This window comes from Callorhinus ursinus, unplaced genomic scaffold, assembly GCF_003265705.2.
Source record: "Callorhinus ursinus isolate GAN/ISIS: 27379988/994484 unplaced genomic scaffold, GSC_fseal_2.0 scaffold9, whole genome shotgun sequence".
Taxonomy (NCBI): domain Eukaryota; kingdom Metazoa; phylum Chordata; class Mammalia; order Carnivora; family Otariidae; genus Callorhinus; species Callorhinus ursinus.
Window position 1 is genome coordinate 39,657,799 of NW_027397071.1, and position 13,513 is coordinate 39,671,311.

Genomic DNA, 13,513 nt, shown 5'->3' on the forward strand with positions numbered 1-13,513 from the left:
TGTCTATAAAATATGTTTTATAAAATGCAAAGTATATGCAAATTTAAAGAAAATAGTTATTGAGATAATTTTGAAACCTAAGACTTTCATCATTTCGTGTTGTTTATTAAGAATATTAAATGTAATCATGCGGGGCGGAGCAAGATGGCGGAGGAGTAGGAGACCTGGATTTCATTTGGTCTCAGGAATTCAGCTGAATAGGGATCAAACCATTCTGAATACCTACGAACTCAATAGGAGATCGAAGAGAAGAATAGCAACAACTCTATGAACAGAAAAGCGACCACTTAGTGGAAGGTAGGACGGGCGGAGAAGTGAATCCGAGGTGATATTCAGGAGGATAGACAGCGGGGGAGGGGGCCTCCGTTGGCCGCTTCTGGCAAGTGATAGAGCCGCGGAGCACAAAATTGGACCTTTTAGAAGTTGGCTCCGCTTAGGGACGTCACTCCGGTGGCTGAGCAGGGGGTGGAACCCTCGCGGGACAGTGTGGTCTCAGGACCCTCAGGGTCACAGAAAGACCGGGGGTGCCTGAGTGCGGCAGAGCTCCCAGGTATCAGAGCAGGGAAGCCAGCTGCAGAAACAGAGCCGAGGCGCGGGCTCTCAACTCGGGGTTGCCATAAACTGTGATCTGCGGCACAGTCCGGCCACTGCTCCTCCAGCATGGACCCAACAAGCGGCAGAGCTGGGGAGACTCCCCTTCCTCTCCTGGGAGGAGTGGCGCGGGAGCGCACCGCAGGGATCTGCTGGGTTTGGAGACTCCACACGGGGTCACGTGCCAAAGATAGAAACGCTCGGTCACAGGCCAGGTGAGCACGGAGTGCGGCCGGAGACTGGGAAGACGGGAGTGACTCCTTTTCTCTGGGGGCGCACTGAGGAGCGGGGCCCCAAGTTCTCGGCTCCTCCAGGCGGAGATTCAGAGGCCACCATTTTCATTCTCGTCCTCCAAAGCTGTACGGAAAGCTTGCAGGGAACAAAAGCTCCCAAGAGCAAACCCAAGCAGATTGCTTAAATCGGGGGACAAGGGCGGGGCAATTCCGCCTCCCGCAAAGACATTTGGGAACCACGGCAACAGGCCCCTCCCCCAGAAGATCAGCACGAACAGCCAGCCAAGACCAAGTTTACAGATCAAGGAGAACAAGAGAACTCCAGCGCTAGGGAACATTGCACTTAGAACTCATGGCTTTTTTACCATGATTCATTAGTTTTTCAAAGTTAATTTTTTTAACTGTTTTTTTTTAAATTTTTCTTTTTCTCTTTTTCAACCAACATCTTATCAATCCCTTTTTGAAAAAAAATTTTTATTTTTCATTTTTAGAGTCATATTCTGTCCCTTCATACTAGATACCCTTATTTTTGGCATACATATATATAAGTTGTTCTCTCTTTAAAATTTTGAGATACAGTATCTTCTAACAGATCAAAATATACCCTAAATCATTAGTGTATGGCTTTGTTCTAGTCTCTTGCCTGATCACATTCTCCCCTTTTTTTGTTTAAATCTTCTTCTTTCTTTTTTCAAACAACTTCTTATCAATTCCTTTTATAAAATCTTTTATAATTTTCATCTTTACACTCATCTTCCATCCCTTTATTGTATCAAGCCTTATTTTATACATATATAAGTTTTTCTTTCTTTAAAATTTTAGGAGGCACTTTCTTCTAACAGACCAAAATACACCCAAAATCTAGTGTGTGGCAATGATCTATGCACTAGCCTTGTCATATTTGGTCATATTCTGTTTTTTTTGTTTTGTTCTGTTTTTGTTTGTTTTTATCTTTTTCTTTTTTTTCTCTCTCTTTCTTTTTTCTTTCTTTCCCTTTCTTTTCCCCTGGTTTCAGGTCTTTTCTGATTTGCTTAGAGTATATTGGCAGGGGACGTTGTTAACCTGTTAGCATTTTGTTCTCTCATTCATCTATTCTCCTCTGGACAAAATGACAAGACGAAAAAATCACCTCAGCAGAAAGAACAAGAGGTAGTACCGTCTGCCAAGGACTTACTCAATACGGACATTAGTACGATGTCGGACCTAGAGTTCAGAGTCATGATTTTCAAGATACTAGCTGGGCTTGAAAAAAGCATGGAAGTTATTAGAGAAACCCTTCATGGAGAAATAAAACAACTAAAATCTAACCGGATTGAAATCAAAAAGGCTATTAATGAGGTGCAGACAAAAATGGGGGCACTAACTGCTAGGATAAATGAGGCAGAAGAGAGAATCAGCGATATAGAAGACAAAATGATGGAAAATAAAGAAGCTGAGAAAAAGAGAGATAAACAACTACTAGATCACGAGGGCAGAATTCGAGAGATAAGTGATATGATAAGATGAAACAACATTAGAATAATTGGGATCCCAGAAGAAGAAGAAAGAGAGAGAGGGGCAGAAGGTATATTGGAGCAAATTATAGCAGAGAACTTCTCTAATGTGGGGAAGGAAACAGGCATCAAAATCCAGGAGGCACAGAGAACCCCTCTCAAAATCAATAATAATAGGTCAACACCCCAACATCTAATAGTAAAACTTACGAGTCTCAGAGACAAAGAGAAAATCTTGAAAGCAGCTCAGGAGAAGAGATATGTAACCTAAAATGGTAGAAACATTAGATTGGCAACAGACCTATCCACAGAGACCTGGCAGGCGAGAAAGGACTGCTATGATATCTTCAGAGCACTAAACGAGAAAAATATGCAGCCAAGAATACTATATCCAGCTAGGCTGTCATTGAAAATAGAAGGAGAGATAAAAATCTTCCAGGACAAACAAAAACTAAAGGAATTTGCAAACACGAAACCAGCCCTACAAGAAATATTGAAAGGGGTCCTCTAAGCAAAGAGAGAGCCTAAAAGCAGCATAGACCAGAAAGGAGCAAAGACAATATACAGTAACAGTCACCTTACAGGCAATACAATGGCACTAAATTCATATCTTTCAATAGTTACCCTGAATGTAAATGGGCTCAATACCCCAATCAAAAGACACAGGCTAACAGAATGGATTAAAAAACAAGACCCATCAATATGCTATCTGCAAGAGACTCATTTCAGACCCAAAGACACCCCCAGATTGAAAGTGAAGGGGTGGAAAACAATTTACCATGTTAATGGACACCAAAAGAAAGGTGGGGTGGCAATCCTTATTTTAGACAAATTAGATTTTAAAAGAAAGACTGTAATAAGAGATGAGGAAGGACACTATATCCTACTTAAAGGGCCTATCCAACAAGAAGATCTAACAATTGTAAATATGTATGCCCCTAACATGGGAGCAGCCAATTATATAAGGCAATTCATAACAAAAGCAAAGAAACACGGTGACAACAATACAATAATACTGGGGGACTTTAACACCCTCCTGACTGAAATGGACAGATCATCTAAGCAAAAGATCAACAAGGAAATAAAGACTTTAAATGACACACTGGATCAAATGGACTTCACAGACATATTCAGAACATTCCATCCCAAAGCAACGGAATACACATTCTTCTCTAGTGCCCATGGAACATTCTCCAGAATTGATCACATCCTAGGTCACAAATCAGGTCTCAATTGGTACCAAAAGATTGGGATTATTCCCTGCATATTTTCAGACCACAATGCTTTGAAACTAGAACTCAATCACAAGAGGAAAGTCAGAAAGAACTCAAATACATGGAGGCTAAAGAGCATTCTACTAAGGAATGAATGGGTCAACCAGGAAATTAAAGAAGAATTAAAAAAATTCATGGAAACCAATGAAAATGAAAACACAACAGTTCACAATCTTTGGGATACAGCAAAGGCAGTCCTGAGAGGAAAGTATATAGCAATACAAGCCTTTCTCAAGAAACAAGAAAGGTCTCAAATATACAACCTAACCCTCCACCTAAAGGAGGTAGAGAAAAAACAGCAAATAAAGCCTAAATCCAGCAGGAGAAGAGAGATAATAAAGATCAGAGCAGAAATCAATGAAGTAGAAACCAAAAGAACAGTAGAACAGATCAACAAAACTAGGAGCTGGTTCTTTGAAATAATTAACAAGATTGATAAACCCCTGGCCAGACTTATCAAAAAGAAAAGAGAAATGACTTGAATCAACAAAATCATGAATTAAAGAGGAGAGATCACAACCAACACCAAAGACATACAAACAATTATAAGAACATATTATGAGCAACTCTATGCCAGCAAATTAGATACCCTGGAAGAAATGGGTGCATTCCTAGAGATGTATCAACTACTAAAATTGAACCAGGAAGAAATAGAAAACCTGAACAGACCTATAACCCCTAAGGAAATTGAAGCAGTCATCAAAAATCTGCCAAGAAACAAAAGCCCAGGGCCAGATGGCTTCCCAGGGGAATTCTATCAGACATTTAAAGAAGAATTAATACCTATTCTCCTGAAACTGTTCCAAAAAATAGAAATGGAAGGAAAACTTCCAAACTCATTTTATGAGGCCAGCATTACCTTGATCCCAAAACTAGACAAAGACCCCATCAAAAAGGAGAATTACAGACCAATATCCTTGATAAACATGGATGCAAAAATTCTCACCAAAATACTAGCCAATAGGATCCAACAGTACATTAAAAGGATTATTCACCATCACCAAGTGGGATTTATCTCTGGGCTGCAAGGCTGGTTCAACATCCGCAAATCAATCAACGTGATACAATATATTAACAAAAGAAAGAACAAGAATCATATGATCCTCTCAATAGACGCAGAAAAAGCATTTGACAAAGTACAGCATCCTTTCTTGATCAAAACTCTTCAGAGTATAGGGATAGAGGGTACATACCTCAATATCATAAAAGCCATCTATGAAAAACCTACAGCGAATATCATTCTCAATGGGCAAAAGCTGAGAGCTTTCCCCCCTAAGGTCAGGAATGCGGCAGGGATGTCCACTATCACCACTGCTGTTCAACATAGTATTAGAACTCCTAGCCACAACAATCAGACAACAAAAAGATATCAAAGGCATCCAAATCAGCAAAGAGGAAGTCAATCTCTCACTCTTTGCAGATGATGATACTTTATGTGGAAAATGCAAAAGCCTCCACCCCAAAACTGCTAGAACTCATACAGGAATTCAATAAAGTGGCAGGATATAAAATCAATGTGTAGAAATCAGTGGCATTCCTATACACCAACAACAAGACAGAAGAGAGACAAATTAAGGAGTCGATCCCATTTACAATTGCACCCAAAACCATAGGATACCTAGGAATCAATCTAACCAAAGAGGTAAAGGATCTGTACTCAGAAAACTATAAAATACTCTTGAAAGAAATTGAGGAAGACACAAAGAAATGGAAAAACTTTCCATGCTCATGGATTGGAAGAACAAACATTGTGAAGATGTCAATGCTACCTAGAGCAATCTACACATTCAATGCAATCCCCATCAACATACCATCCACTTTTTTCAAAGAAATGGAACAAATAATCCTAAAATTTGTATGGAACCAGAAGAGACCCCGAATAGCCAGAGGAATGTTGAAAAAGAAAAGCAAAGCTGGTGGCATCACAGTTCCGGACTTCCAGCTCTATTACAAAGCTGTCATCATCAAGACAGTATGGTACTGGCACAAAACAGACATATAGATCAATGGAACAGAATAGAGAGCCCAGAAATGGACCCTCAACTCTATGGTCAACTCATCTTTGACAAAGCAGGAAGGAATATCCAATGGAAAAAAGACAGTCTCTTCAACAAATGGTGTTGGGAAAATTGGACAGCCACATGCAGAAGAATGAAACTGGACCATTTCCTCACACCACACACAAAAATAGACTCCAAATTGTTGAAAGACCTAAATGTGAGACAGGAGTCCATCAAAATCCTAAAGGAGAACACAGGCAGCAACCTCTTCGACCTCAACCGCAGGAACTTCTTCCTAGAAACATTGCCAAAGGCAAGGGAAGCAAGGGCAAAAATGAACTATTAGGATTTCATCAAGATTAAAAGCTTTTGCACAGCAAAAGAAACAGTCCACAAAACCAAAAGACAACCGACAGAATGGGAGAAAATATTTGCAAATGACATATCAGATAAAGGGCTTGTATCTAAAATCTATAAAGAACTTATCAAACTCAACACCCAAGGAACAAATAATCCAATCAAGAAATGGGCAGAAGACATGAACAGACAGTTTTCCAAAGAAGACATCCAATGGCCAACAGACACATGAAAAAGTGCTCCACATCGCTCGGCATCAGGGAAATCCAAATCAAAACCTCAATGAGATACCACCTCACACCAGTCAGAATGGCTAAAATTAACAAGTCAAGAAACGACAGATGTTGGTGGGGATGCAGAGAAAGGGGAACCCTCCTACACTGTTGGTGGGAATGCAAGTTGGTGCAACCACTCTGGAAAACAGCGTGGAGGTTCCTCAAACAGTTGAAAATAGAGCTACCATAGGATCCAGCAATTGCACTACTGGGTATTTACCACAAAGATACAAATGTAGGGATCCGAAGGGGTACGTGCACCCCAATGTTTATAGCAGCAATGTCCACAATGGCCAAACTGTGGAAGGAGCCAGGATTTGCATCGACAGATGAATGGATAAAGAAGATGTGATATATATACACAATGGAATATTATGCAACCATCAAAAGGAATGAGATCTTGCCCTTTGCAACGACGTGGATGGAACTGGAGGGTGTTATGCCGAGTGAAATAAGTCAATCAGAGAAAGACATGTATAATATGACCTCACTGATATGAGGAATTCTTAATCTCAGGAAACAAACTGAGTGTTGCTGGAGTGGTGGGGGGGTGGGAGGGATGGGGTGGCTGGGTGATAGACATTGGGGTGGGTATGTGCTATGGCGAGTGCTGTGAATTGTACAAGACTGTTGAATCACAGTTCTGTACCTCTGAAACAAATAATGCAATATATGTTAAGAAAAAAACAGAAGAAGAAGATAGCAGGAGGGGAAGACTGAAGGGGGGGAAATCAGAGGGGGAGACCAACCATGAGAGACGATGGACTCTGAAAAACAAACTGAGGTTTCTGGAGGGGAGGGGGTGGGGGGTGGGCTAGCCTGTGGATGGGTATTAAAGAGGGAACGTTCTGCGTGGAGTACTGGGTGTTATGCACAAACAGTGAATCATGGAACACTACATCCAAAACTAATGATTTAATGTATGGTGATTAACATAACAATAAAAAATTAAAAAAAGAATATTAAATGTAAAAAGCACAGGGACAGAGTCCTACAGCATAACTTCGCTTTAAGTTGATATCCATCAACACTTTTTGTCTTACTTGTTATTAATTATTAAACAGGAAAATAGCTGAATGCCATATGAAAAATCAAGATACACTAAAGAGCATATAGTAATAAGACAGAAGTTGAAGAGGTTGTGTTTTTTTGCATCATTTCTTAACATATAATTAACTCCTTAAGCAATAATCCTATATAATCTTATTTATAGCTTTATAATACATTTTCATTTTTGGTAGATCTTGACTATTGTTGGCCCTGTGAATTTCCACACACTATTGAATATGCTATTCTAGTCCTGTGTTTGTGCATTCACACACACACGTGCTCACAGACACACACACACACACACACACACACACACACAGAGTCTGTTTAAGATTTTGACTAGGATTGCTTTGAGTCTGTAGATCAACTGGGAGAGAACTGACATCTTTAAAATGACGATTTTTCCAATCCATGGCCACAGTATGTCTTTCCATTTATTTAGTCTTTTTATTGTTTTTCAGTAAAGTTTGTATTTTTTTCTATAAAGGTCTTGCACATCTTCCTATGTATGTCGTATTTTTGTACTGTGCTAAGTGATATTTTTTTAAAAATATCATTTTCTAAGTTTGTTGCCAGTATAAAACCTAACTGATTTTTGTTTATAGATTTTTTTTAATCTACTAGCCTTGTAAATGCTAATTAATTCCAACAATTTTTTAGATTTTTTTCAATTATCTTACAAGGTCATGCCAATCCCTTTAATATATACCTTTCTGTGTCCTTCTATTCTAATCCATCTCTCTGCCCCATCCCCTCCCAAGCTACTCTCCTGCATTCTTTTTTTAATAATTTATTTGATGTTTTAAAATATTGTTTTAACACATATATGTATTCCTTTAAAAGAATATTTTCATTTAAATTTCTTTTAATTATATAAGAGATATTATATTGTATATAATATTCTGGAATTTATAACCAATATTGCATTATTTCATTCTTTATTTTTGATGTGCGTTCCATGATTCATTGTTTGCATGTAACACCCAGTGCTCCATGCAGTATGTGCCCTCTTTAATACCCGTCACCAGGCTAACCCATCCCCCCACCCCCTCCCCTCTAGAACCCTCAGTTTGTTTCTCAGAGTCCACAGTCTCTCATGGTTCGTCTCCCCCTCTGATTACCCCCCTTCATTTTTCCCTCCTTACTATCTTCTTCTTCTTCTTTTTTTTTTTAACATATAATGTATTATTTGTTTCAGAGGTACAGGTCTGTGATTCATCAGTCTTACACAATTCACAGCACTCGCCGTAGCACATACCCTCCCCAATGTCTATCACCCGGCCACCCCATCCCTCCCACCCCCCACCACTCCAGCAACCCTCAGTTTGTTTCCTGAGATTAAGAATTGCTCATATCAGTGAGATCATATAGTACATGTCTTTCTCTGACTGACTTATTTTGCTTAGCGTAATACCCTCTAGTTCCATCTACGTCATTGCAAATGGCAAGATTTTGGTTTTTTTTTTTGATGGCTGCATAATATTCCATTGTATATGTATATGTGTATATATATATATATATATATGTATGTATATATACACCACATCTTCTTTATCCATTCATCTGTTGATGGACATCTTGGCTCATTCCATAGTTTGGCTATTGTGGACATTGCTGCTGTAAACATTGGAGTGCACGTACTCCCTCAGATCCCTACTTTCGTATCTTTGGGGTAAATACCCTGTAGTGCAATTGATGGGTCGTAGGGTAGCTCTATTTTCAACTTTTTGAGGAACCTCCATACTGTTTTCCAGAGTGGCTGCACGAGCTTGTATTCCCACCAACAGTGTAGGAGGGTTCCCCTTTCTCCAGATTCTTCCCAACATGTGTCGTCTCCTAATTTGTTGATTTTAGCCAATCTGACTGGTGTGAGGTGATACCTCATTGAGGTTTTGATTTGGATTTCCCTGATGCCGAGCGATGTTGAACACTTTTTCATGTGTCTGTTGGCCATTTGGATGGCTTCTTTGGAAAACTGTCTGTTCATGTCTTCTGCCCATTTCTTGATTGGATTATTTGTTCTTTGGTTGTTGAGTTTGATAAGTTCTTTATAGATTTTGGATACTAGCCCTTTATCTGATATGTCAATTTGCAAATATCTTCTCCCATTCTGTCTGTTGTCTTTTGGTTTTCTTGACTGTTTCCTTTGCTGTGCAAAAGCTTTTTATCTTGATGAAGTCCCAATAGTTCATTTTTGCTTTTGCTTCCCTTGCCTTTGGCGATGTTTCTAGGAAGAAATTGCTGTAGCTGAGGTCAAAGAGGTTGCTGCCTGAGTTTTCCTCTAGGATTTTGATGGACTCCTGTCTCACATTTTAGGTCTTTCATCCATTTTGAGTCTATTTTTGGGTGTGGTGTAAGGAAATGGCCCAGTTTTATTCTTCTGCCTGTGGCTGTCCAATTTTCCCGACACCATTTGTTGAAGAGACTGTCTTTTTGCCATTGGACATTCTTTCCTGCTTTGTCAAAGATGAGTTGACCATAGAGTTGAGGGTCCATTTCTGGGCTCTCTATTCTGTTCCATTGATCTATGTGTCTGTTTTTATGCCAGTACCATACTGTCTTGATGATGACAGCTTTGTAATAGAGCTTGAAGTCTGAAATTATGATGCCATTGGCTTTGTTTTTCTTTTTCAACATTTCTCTGGTTATTTGGGGTCTCTTCTGATTCCATACAAATTTTAGGATTGTTTTTTCCATTTCTCTGAAAAATGTTGATGGTATTTTGATTGGGATTGCATTAAATGTGTAGATTGCTCTAGGTAGCATTGACACCTTCACAATATTCGTTTTTCCAATCCATGAGCATGGAGGTTTTTTCCATTTATTTGTGTCTTCCTCAATTTCTTTCATGAGTATTTTATAGTTTTCTGAGTACAGATTCTTGCCTCTTTGGTTAGATTTATTCTTAGGTATTTTATGGTTTTGGGTGTAATTGTAAATGGGATCGATGCCTTAATTTCTCTTTCTTCTGTCTTGTTGGTGTATAGAAATGCTACTGATTTCTGTGCATTGATTTTATGTCCTGCCACTTTACTGAATTCCTGTATGAGTTCTAGCAGTTTTGGGGTGGAGTCTTTTGCGTTTTCCACATAAAGTATCATATCATCGGCAAAGAGTGAGAGTTAGACTTCTTCTTTGTCGATTTGGATGTGTTTTATTTCTTTTTGTTGTCTGATTGCTGTGGCTAGGACTTCTAGTACTGTGTTGAATAGCAGTGGTGATAGTGGACATCCCTGCATGTTCCTGACCTTAGGGGGCAAAAGGATAAATCACTCAATATAAAAATGAGCAAAAACCATGAACAGGAAAAACCATGGCTGATAAACTCCTGAAGAGGTATTTAACCTCAGCGGTGATAGGGAAATGCAATTCAAAGCCTCAGTGAGATGCCATTTCACATTCACATTTCATGTTCACTTGAACAGCAAATACTAAGAAGTCCAATAACCTAAGTGTTGGAGAAGATGTGGAATATCTCTTATTGTTGGAATATAAGTTAGTATAACAACTTCAGGTGTTCACAAACTCAATACTTCAAGACTTCTTTTTTTTTTTTTAAAGATTGTATTGATTTATTTGACAGAGACAGAGATAGTGAGAGCAGGAACATAAGCAGTGGGAGTAGGAGAGGGAGAAGCAGGCCTCCCCCTGAGAAGGGAGCCCGATGTGGGACTCGATCCCAGGACCCTGGGATCATGACCTGAGCTGAAGGCAGACGCTTAACAACTGAGCCACCCAGGCGCCCAACACTTCAAGACTTCTATTTTTAAATGTTTACCCAAGAGAAACTCAAGCTTTCACAGCAGAAATATTTATAGTAAAGTCTGTAGCTGCATTATAACAGAAAAACCTTGGAAAATTCCAAATATTCCCTGAAAGAGACTAGGTAACTATATTTTTGGTATCTTCAAACAGTGTATTATTCTATGGCAATCAAAGTATGAATTATAGCAGCCCTAAAATACTGATGAATCTTTCAAACTTCTTATAATACATACTTTACTCTTAAGTATCAGTACTTCATCTTATGTAATATATGTATTTAGTTAGCTGCATCTCACACATTTTGGCATCTAGTACTTTTATTACTGCTCAATTCAAAATATTTTCTTATATTTATAATTCTTTCTTTTAATAATGCATTATTTAGAAGTAAGTATATTAATTTCCAAGCATAGTTTTTTTCTACATCTTAAAATTTTTTGTGTGTGTTTAGTTACAAATAACACAGTCTATATAATTTCTTTCCTTTGAAATGACTTGAGATGTATCTTATATCCCATTAAATGGTTAATTTCTGCAAATGTTTGAAAAGAATGTATATTTTACACTTCTTTTGTGCAGTATCCAATATTTGCATCTTAGGTCTTTTACTAATTATTTTGTTGACATCTGTATCTTCGCTAATTTTTTGTCTACTTATTCTTTCAATAAATAAATCGTTTTACAGTCTCCCACTATGATTATGAAGTTCTTTCTTTTGTTCTGTCACATTTTCCCCTTATTTATTTTGTGGCTATGTTCAGTATATAAGAATTGAGAATTGTAACATAGCTTTCTTTATACTCTGTGAAGGCTTTTAACTTAAAGCCTATTTAAGTGATAGTAATGTAGCTATACCAGCTTTCTATTCACGAATGTTGCCATGGCATACTGTGAGACACACTTTTACTCCCAATTTTTCTGTGCCTCCATATTTTATAGAGGATCTTTTGTAAACAACATTCACTTCTCTTGTTTCTTTTATTCTCTTTTCTTGCTGTCTTTTGGATTAAATTTTTAAAAATTCAGTTTGTATTTCCTTTGGCTAGCTTAGAAGCTAATCACAATGTGTCTAGTTTTTTAGTGGTTACCATTGAAGTTATTACATGAATTCTTAACTTATCAGTGTTTAGTACTTTTATTATTCTCCTAGAGAGCTGAAGGACCTTAGGACACTTTAACTTCAATATCTCACTAACTAATTTATTGCTGTTGTAATTTATTAGTGTTGTGAATTTTCAATTTTTAAAATGTCCACATGCTATTATAATTATTGTTTTATATGGTGAAAGTTAACTCATATTTACTACTTTATTTTTCATTCTTTCCTGTATATCTCATCTTTCATCTTTTTTTTTTTTTTTTTTTAAGTATTCTCCATGCCCAGCATGGGCATGAACTAACAGGCTTGAACTAACAACCTGCTATCAAGAGTCACATGGTCTACCGACCGAGCCAGTCACGTGCCCCACATCTTTCATCTTTCCCCTGAAGTGTGTCTTTTAGAAAATTTGTCTTCTCTGTTTAGAATCTTCTAAGAAATCACAAGTTTCATATGTGTATTTGCTTATTTATTTTTACTTTTATACTGCAATACTTTTGGAGAGTGCATTTTTTATATGTTTACTTTTTCCTTTATTGGCAACTTTGGTTGCATTTTTAGGTTTTGGTTACCAAAGAGCATTTTTCACAAATCTTGAAGCTGCACCTCTGTCCAGCTTGCCAGCCTTTTTCTTGTCTGTTATTTCCTTGACTCTGTTCATGTATACTCTTTTCTGCCTTACTGGATGTTAACTCCCTGTGTTGCCAAATAAACCCAAAACATTGAATTTAATGTGTAAGCAGAAACTAAATCCACTTTTGCTTGTTCAAGGAGATCCAACTTCTGCAACAACTCATTTCTAGAAACAGACATCATGATCTTCAGCGTCTCATCGATAGCACCAATGGAATTCTCAAATGTTGATAAATATTCATGATTTTTTTAAAGATTTATTTATTAGAGAGAGAGAGCCTGAGAAGGAGGAGGGGCAGAAGGAGAGGGAGAGAGAATCCTTGAGCAAACTCCCTGCTGAGTGCAGAGCCTGATGCAGGGCTTGATTCCAGGACCCTGAGACTATGACCTGAACTGAAACCAAGAGTCAGCCACTTAACCAACTGAGCCACCCAGGCACCCCAATACTCATGAATTTCTACTGGATAGTCTTCATTAATTTCTTTACCTGCCATTATGACCAATTTACTGGTCTTCTGGAGAGTACATTTTTTAATCTGAGGAATTTATTTTATGTTATGGAAAATTCTCAGCTATTGCTTTTTAAAAATATTTTCTCCTATCTAATTTTTACATTTTATTCATACTAAAATGCTAAAAATGAGCATCCATAAATATACTACCCTGCCTAAGAACTAGACACTGCCTGTGCTACAGAGTCATACTTTGCTCTTCCCTTTTCTTGTCTCTCTCCCACTCCCTGA

At 38.1% G+C, this 13,513-nt stretch overlaps 1 pseudogene; it reads right to left on the minus strand.

The window, feature by feature from the left end:
- Nucleotides 1-12,618: 12,618 nt before the first annotated feature.
- On the minus strand, nt 12,619-13,264 carry LOC112824017 (nuclear nucleic acid-binding protein C1D pseudogene; annotated as a pseudogene).
- Between the last annotated feature and the right edge of the window lie 249 nt (nt 13,265-13,513).